We start from the raw sequence: 15,020 nt of genomic DNA on the forward strand, positions 1-15,020 counted from the left end.
CTAATGAGATATCTGGACTGCGATAACAAAAAATACAAGCCACTCTTTTGGCTCCTTTTAAACAAACAAGTTAAAATTTTAAAAAAAACAACAACACCAAAACATACAAACAAACAAAAATCCAAAATCAACACTGTGTACTTAAGGAGACTTTAACTTTTATTGCCTGCTTTCCAGGCAATTTTCAGATTACTGTTACAGAAGGAGTATCCTTTGAGAACACAGCATGGGACAAAAGAGCTGTGACTCATTTTAGGCAGAACTAGAGGACACACCCACCCAGTATAGACGTATTTTTGGTAGACCTCTTTGGTAGATCTGTGGCATCTGCATGGTGATTTTGTATATCATAGTGACACTAGGAAACTCTGTGTGGCTTAGCTCTGACAAGCCAAGGAAGTGTTTTGAAGACATACAAATCCTATTGGCCTTTTAACAGAGCTGGAATTAGACTCACAGAGAACTTCAATGAGACAACACTGGATTATTTTTGTTTTATTTATTTGAGTGTTTGACAATCTATTTTTAGTTTCATTTCCCTCTATTTAATATTTAGTGATGCTTGAGCTTTGTTATTCTTCCAAATTGGCAGACTATCCATATCTTTGACATGGCTGGATAATCTTTTCCCTTTCTTGGCCCTCATATACTCCTTATCACTTTTTTTTGCAAAGCAGAACCCTGCAGTGCTCCCAGAATATCATCATAATAGTGAAATAAGAAGGAACATAAATTTATCTTATTCAAAATGCTATCTTCCTGTTAGTACAAAAGTGTCTCAAACCATTAAAAAATTTTCTCTTCCTTTTGTAAAAATACAAAATGGTGTGCAATTGTGTTAGTCAACTATGTCTTTTTCCAGTGCTATCTTTTAAACTGTACTCAGTTTAAATAGCAAGGTGAAAAAAAAATCCTATTGTAACTGAAAATATGCTGAAAATATACTGCAAAGACATAATACAGCAAGGGTTACTCTATGTGAAATATTAATTCCTAGTGCTTGAGAATTGATAGCTTTCCCTTTTGTTGGAGCAACCAGCCTGACTGAGCTTGAGCCCTGCAGCAGCATCTCAAGGAAGCAATGAGTGACAGCAGAGGGAGACTCCCTGCTGCCAGGTGCCAAGGCTTCCAGCTGCCAGTCCAATCTGCTGCACAGGGAGGTTTCCTGATTGCCACGGACCCAATCTGGGACTTCGTGGAGGGGCTACCAAGGTTTGTCCAGTCCTGTCCACAAACTGATGCACTGCCGTTTAGGGAGATCTCACCAGAACTTCATGAAGACCTACAAAGAAACAGGGAATTCACTTGATGAACGGTAAACCCATGCACTAGGGCATGCTAGGGGCTGACCATAAGCTTTTTTGGAGAAAGGAGCCTGGCAGTCCTGGTAAAGAACAGGTTCAAGGGGAATTAGCAGGGATCCATCCCTGGATCAATTCCTGGTTGATGTTTTACCGAGCATTGCTGGCACATCAAAGGATGTGATCGTTCCTTGCCCAGCACTGGAGAGACACACTCCTAGTCCTGGGCTTCCCATGGAACAAGAGCAGTATTGATACACTGCTTCAGCAAAGAGCAATGAAAACTGTGAAAGGATTGGAGGATCTGGCATGTGAGGGAAGATTGATAGAGCTGGGACTGTTTGGCCTGAAAAAGGAAAGGACAGGGGGAATCTTATCAATGAGTTCCTGGTGGGGGAAATGAAGACAAATCCAAACTCTTATCAGTATCAATCTGTGAAAGGAAAAGGGGCAACAGGCACAAACTGAAATACAGAAAATTTCACTTAGACATCATAAGAGAAAACTTCTTTATGGTGTATCTGAGCACACAATATGGGAATAGTTGCTCAGTGTGGTTGCACAACTTTAATTCTGAGTGATATTCAACACCCAAATGGGCACTACGTGCTACCGAACTACGTGGTCTAGCTGGCTGTCTTGACCAAGGGGGCTGGACTAACCTCAGTGCTTCTATGACTCAATAATTCTATTTCAATATGTTTGCTTTTATGAGTTTACCTGGTATGACCTTTTGTCAAGTTCGTTATTCTAATAAATCATTAGCATTTTACAATACTGGAGCTAAATTACAGTAAAGGTATTTCAGTTATAACCTCATAGTGAAATGTGCAGTATTAAATGTTGCCACAGTGACAGCCTTGGAATACCTTGCAAAGGGCAGCTTTTATTGATGATCACAGGCATGCCTTAGACTTCACTGCACCTAGCAGATACAATGTGCAATAAAATATTGTTATTAACTGACAAAGTCTCACAAAGAAAAAGCTCTTTTAGAGTAAATTTTCACAAGGCTAATGACTACCTGTTACAAAGCAGAGTGATGCAGATTCCCCAGGCAGGGGAAAAGAGAGCTCCTTTATTGCAAAAACCAGGCCTTTTTATGCAATTAGGCCATTATCAGTTACATTCCATTTAAGCACAACAAATGTAGTTCAACCAATCCCCATAAACCACAATGTGGATGTGTAATGGTTATGTAACTTGTTTTTCTACCTGTAATTCAGCTGAGTCACTTTTCCATAGTCCTTTTCTGCTCAGCCTAAGTAATGGGCTTGATTTAACAAGGGTAACAAGGCCCCTCTTTTGTAAGGTTTTACCTCTCTGCAACAACTACCTGTATCTGAAAAATGCAAAATAGAATTTATTTAACATTCTTTCATTTGCTTGCTGACTGAAAACTGAAATTTCCAATGTCATTTCATCTAAGTAGCATCAGCACTGAAAGATCAGATCCCAGGTGCTAGATGCTAGGCTGCTCATCCACATAAGGAAACATGCTGGGTAGTTCAGCTATTATTTGCATATAATTTAAAAATCCCTTGAACACTTAAGGCCTGACCCCAAAGGGGGCTGGAGATGACATTTCCTTCTGTTAACCATCACAATACAATGAATGCAGAAAATGGTATAAAATAACTTTAAAGGTAAAAGAAGAGAAGAAGGGAAGGCACTTTGCTAATTTTTGCATGATTCAACTTGTTCCCCACATGGATAAGGTACAGCTATTAGTACGTCATCCATTTCATGGAATAGCAGCAAAAAGTCAGTCCCAGTATAATCTGTTAGTCAGCAAACAGTTAGTCAGCATGTCCTTCATTCTTCACATTATTTGGCTAGTGGTTTTACCTTTTTTTCAGCTAACTTGTGCTTAAATTTTAGCTAATTTGTGCTTAATTTAATGCAATGGATTTGATATTCAGGCATTAAAAAAAAATCTAAAGAAGAACTTTAAGAGTTTATAATTTGTTCCCAGAACAGGATTCCCTACACTTTAGTCAGCCTTGAAAATTGTCTGCCCAGTCTGTTCTCAAAAAACTTCCAGTAATGATAATTCCACAGTCTCTCTAGATGGTCCTTTTCTGTGATTTATGGTTGGAAATCTTTTCCTAATACATAATCTAAATTTCCTTTGCTCTAATTTAAGACCATTACTTCTTGTTCTATCCAAGGTTGACACAGAGAACAGATTATTCCTTTCCTCTTTGTTACCACGTTCTGCATATCAAAGTGTGCTATTTTATATCCCTTCCAGTCATTTTTTTTCTTCAAATCCCATCTTTTGTTCAGAGGTCGTGTTTTCAAGAACACTGCTCATTCTTCTTGTTCTTTTCTGCAATTTCTCTTATAAGCACCATTTTATAGTAATACACTGTTAAGATGATAAATTTAAAAAGGTGAAATTCTTTCAATTTGGAAACCTGACATTGTGTGAATGCCTAGTTTCACATCATTCTAGTTTTGTAAGAAAATTTCAGGGGCACAGTGTACAATGAATTTCAAAATAGCTCTAAACTTTATGAAGTCAAGTCACTTCTAGTTTTCGCTGTAATGGTTTAAGGTATTGCTTGTCCCAGTTGTCAATACCTCAGCCCCTCAAGTTGTCAGTCCATACCTGAGCTGTAAAGTTAGCCCTCATCAGCCAGCCTGTGAACAGAACTGCTGAAATATGAGTGTAGATTCACCCCTGTCAGCTTTTTCAATGATGGCTGTAACCTTCAGCAAGGGGCAGAATGAGCAGCTAGAGGCTGCAATGCCCTAAGTACCCAGCTGTGCTGCAGAATGAGCCTCAGAGGCCCTTAAGAAAATATTTATTGAGGTATATCAAAAGATTACCTTTGCCAGGGACAGGTGTTTCTCACCTTCCTGAGGCCTGGTCACTTCAGAGGGCAGTTGTGGCCACCAGCTATGATTATCTATCAAATGCTGGCCCAGAAAATTTGTTACACAGGAGTTACTATTATGGCTGCCCAGACCATGCTTCAGCAGCCTCCTAAATTGCCATGATACTAGTGCAAGTCATTATGATCATGAATTTATAAACATTTAACAAAACTGGTATGTGTGGTCCATGATTTTAAATTTGATACAGTTAATTTTGTTATTTCTCTCTCTACATCTTATTTGTCATGCATTGAATGAAGAAATACCATAGAAGACATTGATTTTTTTTTCTCCCATCTTCTCAGTGCTCTTTCATCTCTCATAAAAATGCTTTCTACATAAAACTTCATGCAAAGTAGTGCTATACTCAGACAGAAGAGAACACATTTTTCAACTGATCCTGCTCATAGGCAGTCCTAAGCTCAACTGTTGTTCATTGCCATTACTCGGGATCTGACACTGTCACACACACTACAAACAAAAAATGAACATTTCAAGTCATTAAATTGTATCATCCACTTGGGAACTATTTCTTCTCTTATTGATATTACGTGAAATAACAGTTTTTCTGGCTATCTAAAACTGATTTGAAAATGGTGAGTAATCAAACAAATTTATCTGAGATTGCACAAATGCATTCTGAAACGTCTCAACACAACAGATATATTTTCAACCATAAAGCACTTTTCAGGGAGTTTGGAAGCCACAATATGTTTTTAGACCAAAATAATCCAAGTATGGACTGAAGAATGCAGTGTTTCTAAAGATAACAAACAAGTTATTCCATCAGGAAAGCCAGTTGGAATTTGTTTTACAGATGATATAACAAGGATGAAGAAAAAAATCAAATTCCTCTGTCTTTTTGCTGTGATCACCCAACTTCAAGTAAGTGAAGCAGTCATAAATCTAGCTTTATGTGATAGCTCTTCTTAAAAAAAGTAACCTGTTCCTTGTCTGAACATCTTCATTTCACCTCAGCTTACAAAACTTGAAGACTGCTTATTTGCAGAGTCTCTGATGCTAATCAAGTAGGAGACAATAAATGTCTGTCATAGGTGAGCTAGGGGATACATATTGGTTTATATTAAAAGTGAATTTGGGATTTTTGTCATCATACCATGTGTATAAAAATTCATTCTCTTTATTCCACGTCTTTCACACCATAGCTTCATTCTTCTGAGTATGTTCTCTGTGAGTCTGTGGCTGATGAAGTCTTGCCTTTCCCTAAAGGATCTCTACTGATCTTTTCCACAGATTTGTTTTTTAAGATTTATCCTGAACACAAGAACTTTCAGAACATAGAAACTTGTTCAACCAGTGGAAAACACTATTTCCAAACTTAAAGAATCTTGCAAATATGATAAAGTTGTAACTAATATTTAATTTCTTCTAAATCCCAGCGCAAAACCTACTTTTACACCAACTGGATATGAAGCTAAACCCTTGGCTGAATAATGATGCCTATTTGAAATGGAATTATCTTTTTTTCTGACCACATTCTAGATGTGATCATATCTCTATGTGAGTAAAAGCAAAATAATTTCCACTAAACAATTGAAACCCTCCAAATGAAGTACCTATTAAAGGTGTCTGAAATCACATGCCTTACTTTCAGAACTTGATATAGCAGTTAAGTGTATTTTGCTATGCATTTCCAGGTAGAATTGTAATTTATTTTCTCTGACAAAGAAAAAGGAGTAAAGAAAAGTGGAGTAAAAAAGCCAGTATTACAACTATATTGATTTGTTAAAGTACACACATTGTAATTCAGGTATGGATTACAATTACAGGGCAAAAACCAAAAATCTTTTGACCTTTCACATACTGTTGCATTAAATAACAAAATAGCATTGCAGTAAAGAAGACTGGAAATTAATTCTTCATCCTCATGTAAAAGGAAATGTACTGCTGCAAGACAAAATTTCAGCTACCAGAAGACAGAGATTGCAACTTACTAGTACAATACTCACCTGATTTGACATGATTGTCACTGAGGGTTTTCCAAATTGGCACAATTCCAGGACCCAGAGCTTTGGGAATCCCTATGATGCACAACACTCTCGTGGCCAGGAATGATTTTCATGAGCATTAATGGTATATTTTATCATCAAGGTTTTCCAAGGGCCACATGAAGGTTTTTCCAGGTTATTTTCTTGTCAATAAGTATGAATAGGAATGGTGCACGTGTCAGCACCAAACTAACCACCAGAGCATATTGTCAAATAAAGTATAAACTGGAACCAGAGTTGTTGTAGTGTGTTTTTAAGTTTCTCAGTTTGCTCCCCCATTTTATGTATGTTCCCCCTTTGTTCTCCATAAATGGCTCCTCTCTTCCCAGTTTTCCCGCCACTATTGCCCTGACAGTTGAGTTACTATGGTTACCCCTGCCCCCGTTAGTTGTCAATCTCCCAAGTTACATAACTGCTCCTCCCTTATCCCACCATATAAGTAAAGTTTTCCTCCTCCCTGGGCCCAGTCAATCACCCCCCACTCCTCCCTGCTTTCGAGAACATTCTTCTCTCTGGGGGTTGTGGTTGGCTGGCGTCCCAGGGCCCCTCCTTTACTTTGTAATTATTGGATATGTTCATCTGTCAGTTGTGTTATGTACCTCCCAATATGTTCCCCTATTGGTTAGCTGGGCTTCCCTCCCTTCTCCACCCCTTCCCAGTAAAACTCTGTCTCCCCCCGTGTTCGGGGCCATTTGCTGTGGGTTTTTCCACCTGTTGTTTTGCCCTTTGCTGCATGTGGGCTCTTCAATAAACCAACGTTTTACCCCCAGCAAGTGGTCGCCTCCTCTCTCGTCTCATCCAGCGTGAACCCAAGTCCGCAATCCAGCCCAGCCCGAGGCCAGGACGCCAAGGGGGGCTGGCCTCAGATGCGCAGGGGCGTCGGCCGCTTCACCCCTTCAGCTAGCCGGACCTAGGGCCGCGTACGCCCTCGCGCACAGAGTATTCTGTCCCTGCACAGTGGCCCTGTTCAGAAGGGAGAGCACTCGTGAGCCCTAAAGCACAGTTCAGGTCTAAGATCCAGGCGCCTCTTTGCCTACTGAACCCAGCAGACCTGACTTAGACATCTAGCTTTCCATAGGAAGTATGTGAAAACACAGGCACCTGAAAAATGGGTTTATATCAATGAATATATTGAGTAGGACCTGAAAGATTTTACAGGGCATATTAAATAAATTGTGTTTTAAATCTTCATCATCTCCTGGATGTAGGATGAGGAGCCACCCTCATCCTATCCATAGTCCTCAGCCATGCTTTGTCACCTGGCACCTGCCAACTGTCTTTAGCGCTCTAGAAAGTGAACAGTTTCTTCTTTTCTTACTCAGTGTGGGATGCTATAAACTATCAAATAAACAATGACAAGGAGTTGTCCCATCTCAGCTCAGCTATACACACCATTGTGTGCAGATTCTGAAGATCAGCATACTGGGCACGAGTCTCTCCAATTATTTTTTGAGTTTTGCTGCATTTACAAGTCCATATTTTGTGCTACAGTCATATTCCCACTGACTTCAACGGGAACAGTGAATGTTCAGATCTGTACAGATTTTCACAGGTGCTGAGAGTAATGTTTCCCATCATACTTCCTCCATAACAGAGATCCTGCACAAAATGGCTCAAAGATGTTTTAAATGTAAAACATTTAGTTATATACAATCTCTGACAAAATATCCCATTTAAGTGTATAAACTACCCACGAGTAGAGGAACTAGACATGATGCATTATGTCCTCTCTTATGTATTCCTTGAGTATTTCTCATGTTTGTTTATGACTAGAATATTATTCAGGAACACAGTAATAACAGAGGGATGGATTGTTTTTTGGTTACAGCATTATATAACCATATATCCTACATAAATTTTTTTTTTTAAAGTATTCCTGTGTCAGAATTTTTTGTTTTGGAAGATCCTTATTTCTGACCTTGAAAATATCAGCCTGTGTTTCAGAGAAAATCAATCATCTATATTGCTAAGTATTATATCCCATCTTGACACAATGACTACCTTAGGGATGAAAGGCTCTGATGTATTATTCATTTCAGGGATAACAAAATTGGTTAAACCCTCAGCTGCCTCCCCACAATCACTGTCTTGTACTACATATGTTTTTGTGGTGCCCTTCTCTTTTGGAGGAATTACATGCTTGTTTTTATTTCATTTAACTTGCTCTCTTTAACATAAATCCTTGACAGAAATTCCACATCCCACAGAATTAAATTTGGGAACACTTTATTGCTGAACTGAAAACAGACTGGCCAAGATAACTAGCCCTCCTCAAGTGTCTCATGAGTATAGTGGTGCAAAACAGAATTAATTTTTTACCCATGCCATTCTCAGTACTGCACAAAAAAACCCCTCTGTTCAAAATGGGAGTTATTTAACTCTTGCATATTTACTTTCTATGCCAATGCATTGTATATGTAGACAGATGCTGAATTTGAGGGGTTTTATGGCAAAATGAAGTGGAAGGCTGCCCCAAAAACTTAAGGTAACCTGCCACTATTTGCATGTAGCTGTGCACACTGCTGCAGTGAAAATTTGATTTCAAAATCAAGTTCAAATATTTTTTTATTTTATTATTGATTTAACACAACATATCTAGTCCAGAATTACTTGTTCTTGCTCTGGTTATGATATTGTGATAAAAAACCCAGATTATTTACATGAGTGTTCATAGGCATGCTTGCAGTGTCTAGCCCTATTTGTTCCTTTTATAAAATTTTCCCAGCATAATATTACACTTAACATTTAGATTTTTTTCGATCTTCTGCCGTTTTTCTCTAAATATCCTCTATTGGAGGGTTTTTCCATATTAACTTTTTAGTAACTTCAAATTATGGATTGGATTAATGCACAGTCATTACTCTTTAAGGACATTTATGATGTATGTACCAAGCATGTACTTGTTGGTGATTCCAGGTGTGGCTCTAGAAACACTAAAATTTATTTTTGTTGACTGATTAATTTTTTTATAAGATGTTAGTTTTAATTGTCCCATTGAATATTAATTAAAAGGTTTCTATGAACAAAACCACTTTATATTTTGTCAAAAGTAATCCAAAGATTCTAACACAAAGAGGATAACTTTATTATCATTTAACTTGAGGGCTGCAAGAGAAGAAATAGTCTGTCATTTTGTCATCTTGTGTCAGTTTTCAATATAAGAATGTCAGAAGCTGCTTTTCATTAAATTCTCAATGGTTGGTAGGAAGATTCTCATTAAATTAGATGTTGTTGGATAAGACTATATATCTTGGTTTAAATAACGAGATATATAATTAAAATGTACTTAGTAAAAGTAATAATAAAATTAGTTTATATGTGAAAACAAGAAAAAAGGAATCAAGGAAACACAAATCAAAATACTGCTGTCCCCCACTCTATAACTGCTGTATTCCAACTCTTTAGCTGTGTACCCCTTAACAGTGATCTCTCAGTGGAATTCATCTCACCTAACTACTCGTGACTAAAATTTGTCAGGTGGGGTAAACTGGTCATGCACAATCCAGAGAAAGAGAAATGTGCCTTCCCACCTGGGCTAGACACATGTTTTAAGATAAGAAATCTCTTAGAGGTTCCTATCCCTCCCAAAAGAAGAAACTTAACTTGCTAATGTAAATGAAGGACTAAATTTTACCTGCTTAATATCAGGTAATTACACAAGATAGTAGAGGTAATACACATGATTTTGGCTCAGTTGCAGATATGCTGTAAAATCAGGTCAGAAATATGATAGTTTAGATAAAGCCTTTCTATTTCCTAGTGCTTTGCTTTTGATCATTTATAGCACAAGTTATTGGCATTTTTTGTCTTATTTATTTACTTCTGTAGTCCTCAGCCTAATCTATATAAATAGTAGTTCTTTCATCTGTCTAATGAATTTTGTTTCTTATACAAAACAAGCTGTAGTATTTATAGAAATGCTATGAAAATAGTCAATTTAACCAATAATCATTATTTTAATTAGTCCTCAGAAGATTCACCTAAATTCACTTGCTGAGCATCAAAATGGAGCCTACAGTTAAGTGTGTTCTTATGTGAACTTAGAAGAGATACTCATGGAAAGATTGTTAAGATCAGACTCTGGACTTAATGGTGCAAATGCTTTTCTCCACTGCACTTGTCACTTTGCAGAGAGGTTTTGGAGAGGTGAAATGAACAATAATTTTAGGGTTGATTTTTTCATTTCAAAGGGGGTGGTAGGGGGGGCAGGCAGGAAGGGTGAGGCAAATTTAGTATTAATTGCCTAAACCTGGCATATAAATTAAGAGGTTTTGGGCAACAAGTTAGAAGATTATTTTTCTGGGAAGTGAGAAGGTAGGAAAAATTGGTTTCAATAATTTCTCATGCTATTTCAAAACACAAAGAAAGGTTGAAAATTATATAGACTAAGATTAATTTCTTACATGCAGAAGAGATTTAGTTCTTACATCATTAAATTGAAGCATCTGCTGAGAACAAATTAAAAGAAATTTGTTATTGCATAAAAGGATAGGCAATTGTAATGGTATAAAAGTCAATAATGCCCTGAAATTTATGTATTAATGATATTCTTTATATTTAATGACTAATCATTAAACAAGAAATTTAAAATAAGACTAATATAATTGCTTTAGTAAAACATGATTTATAAGTAGGAAAGGGTAGGCAAGGCTGCACAAACAACTACTTTAGCTAAATAGCTTTCTCACACTGTAAAATAGTCTTTTTTTTGGAAAGGTGACTTATTGTGAAGTCCTCAGTGGAATGCACTGTTTTCAGATTCTGATTTGCTTTGCTTACATCCCTTGCTTTTGGCTGTGCATATAAAGTCAGTGCTAGTGTAAACCTCGTGTTGAAGAAGAATAACAAAACAGCAGTTTAGAAACTATTGCATCTATATAAAGAGTATCCTGAAAGGTGTATGTCAGGGTAAAACCTACCAGGATTTAATCTAATGGCTAATTTCCTTCTCTTTGCACAACCCAAGTAATGGTTTCACCACTGTGAACAATTTTGCCACTGCAGATATTAATTCCAATAGAAGGTGCATTCATACCTCTGAAAGCAGAACTTAACACCAACATTTAAGTGGAAACAATTGTGGAAATAATTTAGAAATTACCGCAGATTGTAGCAATATAAAACTCTAGTCCCTATGTTTAAATAATACATTTTGGTAATTTCTTTCACCTTTAGTTCAAGATTAGAAGAATATAAGAGAAAGTAAGCACAAAGAGTTCCTTGAACTTTCACTAAAATTACATTGACCACCTACAGGCACAGAAACCTTCCACTGCAAACATCAATAGGTAGAATTTAATGGGGGACACTGGATAGGAACTGCAGACTAATGGGAGGGAAGGATCTGTTCAATTTTCATCTTGATACACTCAAGGAATCATACCGAGAAATTGTTATGGAGATCACAGTCATTGACAGTGTTAGCATAGGTTTATTTCAAATATTAAATTTTGTGTATTAGAAAAATGTAATTTTGTTATTTTTGGGACTATTTTAATTTCAGGGAAAAAAGAGCAATTAACATACGTACATAACTTATCTACATTTTCTGCCAGAAAAACTTTCAGTTTACAGTCTTTCAGAAATTTGCTCTACATAAATGGAACAGCAATTTTTATTTCAAAAAATGCTTTACATTTAGCTATCTGCATTTTAATTAATGGTTTCAAACCACAAAAAAATACAACCCACTGCTGAAAGTTCTCATAAGGTGTTTTCTGTGGCAGTAGGCATCTAATACATTGTTTATTCTAATTTCTCTTTATTTCAACCAGTGCCAGAATAACAATATGAGAAAATACAAATATTGTACTAATAGCTATAAAAATAGAGGAAAAATTTAATGTCTGAATTGTTCTTGTACATTTGTACAGCTGTAAATATTCACGGATGGCTTCAAAGCTCTTTTAATGCAACTAGGTTCAGAATTTCATCCAGAGGGGAGAGAAGAAATTAAAACTATAAAATTACTATTATTTTGAGGTTAGATAATTTTCAATAGCTATCAGGGAATAATTATTTACTAGAAAGTTACTGCTAATTTGAAAAAAAAGTGAGTGCTAATTCTTGCATATGCAAAATCCTTATGGTATTTGGAAAATGGATTTTATAACAATAGTTGAGATTACACTGCTCTGAAGCCATACATGAATCAGAGCAGAATTCTTGCATATTTACACCTTTTTCATAACAAAACATAAGAATATAATACTGTAGTTTTGGAAATATAAATTATAGTAAATTTTTTCTAGTACCTTTATATCTTTAGCATTTGAAAGGAGATAAGCTCCCTAGAAATGCCATAGATAAAGCATATTAAAAAACATTTTGACTGCAGAGCTCCCTGCCAGCCTCAGCCACCCAGTGGTTCTTTGAGTCTGGGGGTCTGTGAGTGCTGTCTCCTGACAATGGTGAAAATGCCCTGAAATTATTCTCTGCATTTTAATGGGTGTCTCCAATGCTGAAACATGGCAAGAGTTCACAGAGAAAAGACTGTACAAAGTTGCAAACTTAAAAAAAAAAGAAAAGGTGGGATAAAAACCTACAGGTTAATTTGAGAGTGTAGAAGGGTTTTGCATGAAAGATTAGATTGATTGCACCTCCAAATCTGTCTGAAAGTCTGGAAGATCTGAGGAAAGCAGAAATTAGTTGTAGAGATTTCTGTGTTTTTAAGATGGAGAAACAAGATGTAATGCTTCATTATGTATTCCTTTCCCAATAACACGTTTAGAGACAGCCTAGATGATTGATTTAAATTTGGAACCTGATACTACTTCAAATTAAATTTTACCCATCTGAAAAACATAAAGATCAGAACTTTCTATTTAAAGGAAGTTTCCTGTGTAAGTTGTATTTTTCCATGGGGCACATTCTGATAATTAATAGTTATAATATTCTGATAATAGGGATATAGCAATGTGCAATTTTATCTATTGACTTCTACAGTAAAAAGCTTGAGGAAGAAAATGGGGAAATGGACAATGGACAAAAATCCCACAAAGTACTTGACTGCTTCTGTCCTAAAGCAACATATTCTCCTTTTCCAAATAATTTCTCCCTTTTAGTAACTATTGTTTTAAAATATAAAAAACCAAACAAACAAAACCCTAAAAAACCCAACCAAAGAAACAAAAAAATCCCCCCCACCCAACTTCTATGATGGACATGGTAAGAAAGAATACTAAATGTTGAAAGACTCAAAAGAAGAGAAAGGTACAGAATATTTAGAGAGCTATTTCACCAATTTTAATCTTTTTAATCTTTTTTTTCCCTCAAAATCTCTAATGCAAAATGTTCCATAACTGCAGAGAAGGAAAGAAAACAACAAACCAAAACCCATGATTTTTATTTTCTGGCAGATATTGAATGCGATAAAGATGTAGACAATAAGAACTTCTGTCTGGTTATATAGCTTTAGGAAAAGTAGAAATAGCAGAGCTAATGGGAAACTGTTTGATTGTTTGTCTCAGTTTATCATTTGCTTCTGCATAAAAAATTGTTACATTTTTAAGAGTTTGAACTGTCATCCAAAACTAGGTCCAAATAAATTTGCTGAGACCCTAAAATATAGTGCATTGAAACTTGTGTTTTCTTTAATTTCTCTATGAGAAGAAAAGAAAAGAGAAAAGAAAAGAAAAGAAAAGAAAAGAAAAGAAAATAATTTTTCCCATAGTTTTCAGCTGTTGGAGCAACCTTTAATACTTCTTTGAAATTGTTCTTTTGATAGATATTATTTGCTTTGCTTGAATCAATTACCCTATATTTATTACATATGGGTGTCTCTGCTGATATTAAGCTTAGTTTATTACAGATAATCTTATTAATCTTAGTGAAGATAGAATAGAGTACCTGTGGATTACCCTGACCTTCACAAAATACATCTAACCATTTTCTTGATTTCGACCCATGCAGCAAGGAAAAGACTGAGTTTCTTATCTTATGATAAAAGTGGATAATTGGTGAAGTAAATAACTTTTACGAAATCCAAGTCCCTCATTTGGGCTCTCCAAGAGTGGTAGATTCCTAGAATTTGCATTATCAGAAAACAATACTCTATATCAAGGTGATTCATCTCCATTCCTTTTTTATGAAACACATTTTGTGCCTTCAATGAATTCACTATTTGTATTTGTGGAGATATTAATATGAAAGGTTGTACCCACTTCCTCTTCTTGGTTATAAAAAAATGAAGTTTTCTCCACTTATCTTATGTATTTACCCAAATCAGAGCTTAGAAATAATAGAAAATACATATCATTTTGAAAAATAAGTTTATTAATTTATTATAATTTTGACCATCTCCATTTATGCACCTTTTATCCTGTCTTTAATATGCAAAAGCAGAATATTATTTTTATTTTCAGTTTTGCTTTTTACTGGTTGTGCATTTTACAGTACAAAATTGATGCATACCACAAAGCTAGGATCAAAAGCTGAGTTTCTACATAGTCAGTAAATTTATATTCTGACTTCTTAAAATTTTAATAACAAAACAGTATACCAAAGTCTAATAAGTAGAACTTGAATATTTTATTCAAATACCCTGGGAGAAGCCATTTGAGAAGTTTCTTTCCTGTGTTTTCAACCCTTCCTTTCAAATTTTTGGTTAACATTTTAACTTATATTTAAAATTCAGAATGTAATTAAAACCTAATAACCCAACAGTTTACATGTTTTCATTGAGGTAATATTGCTGATTTTTCTGAATCTTCAGCATATATATTATCCAAATTTCTCCTAGGACTATGAGTGACTTAGATCATCCAATTTAAATAAAGAGTTCTAGATCAGTTTAGTTCATTTTCCAGAACAAAACTTAACAATTTGG

The sequence above is a fragment of the Melozone crissalis genome, unplaced genomic scaffold (assembly GCF_028551555.1).
Source record: "Melozone crissalis strain CALT ecotype California unplaced genomic scaffold, PUWL_Pcris_2 ptg000004l_1, whole genome shotgun sequence".
Classification (NCBI taxonomy): domain Eukaryota; kingdom Metazoa; phylum Chordata; class Aves; order Passeriformes; family Passerellidae; genus Melozone; species Melozone crissalis.